Source organism: Mandrillus leucophaeus, unplaced genomic scaffold (genome assembly GCF_000951045.1).
Source record: "Mandrillus leucophaeus isolate KB7577 unplaced genomic scaffold, Mleu.le_1.0 Scaffold700, whole genome shotgun sequence".
Lineage (NCBI taxonomy): Eukaryota > Metazoa > Chordata > Mammalia > Primates > Cercopithecidae > Mandrillus > Mandrillus leucophaeus.
This window is the reverse complement of record NW_012107587.1, coordinates 1,369,583-1,370,451: the sequence shown is the minus strand read 5'-3', so window position 1 is coordinate 1,370,451 and position 869 is coordinate 1,369,583. Positions and strand designations below refer to the sequence as shown.

Here is an 869-nt window from a genome sequence, read left to right as displayed (position 1 = left end):
CGCCCGGGCCTGGGAAGGGGGTCCGCCGGTCACCTGCGTGCGGGCTGACTGGCACCCACTCCTGCGCCACGGGCTTTCCGCACTTTGCCAGTCCGTGTTCGAGCCAGCAGTAGCTTTCGTTCCCAGACTTTTTGGGCACAAGCACCCTCCCACCCCACCGCGCACACCCCCAACTCACAAGGGCATCTGGGGCCAAGGAGGAGGAAGGAATCTAAACACGCTTGCCCCGGACAGCCTGTCCACGCGACCTTCCCTTCTCTTGCGGGCCCTCGCTCAGCTAGCAGGAGTTCCGCCACTGGCGGGGCTGAGGGCGCCGAGAACTTGGCCTCAGTCTGCAGACTGAGGCACGTCTCGTGGGAAGCACCTGGAGCCTCCTGGGTTCCAGCATGTGGGGAGAAGAAACACCTGTACCTCAGTCAGGGCGAATCTCTTTCCAAGTTGGCCCCATCCAGGTAGTGCGTCCTGGCACCTACTTCCCCCCAGTTCCACTCGGGACTACCCCTCTAACGCCCAGGCTTCTGCAGCACGCAGGGGAGTCCGAGAAAACAAGGGAGAATTACAGGGTTCTCTTAGTGGACATGATGTTACCCAACAAGGTCTTTTAAAGAAGGAACGCTGACTTGAGGTGCAGGATGTTGGAAGAGAAGCAAGTTCCGGAGCATATGCTCAACCCAGGCTGCAAGGTAGCAGCCGGTTTCTAATGCACCTTCACGCAGCCAACAGATCTTTTCTTTTGAGCTTTCTGAGATCGAGAGACACTCAAATGTTTCAGACTTCCAAAATCTCCTTGTTCAAACGGGGACTTGAGAGCTTTAGATGTTCCCTTGAGAAAAGAAGAGGAATCTGAACTAGGTTGTGAGGTGGTGGCA

The 869-nt window shown here is 57.0% G+C and overlaps 1 long non-coding RNA gene across 1 annotated transcript in view; it reads right to left on the bottom strand.

Moving 5' to 3' along the window:
• Positions 1–278, bottom strand: part of LOC105528117 — a 4,830-nt gene extending 4,552 nt beyond the window's left edge. Inside the window, exon 1 of the long non-coding RNA XR_001004314.1 lies at positions 179–278. This is a non-coding gene — a long non-coding RNA (uncharacterized LOC105528117). The remainder of the gene's footprint in view (positions 1–178) is intronic.
• Between the last annotated feature and the right edge of the window lie 591 nt (positions 279–869).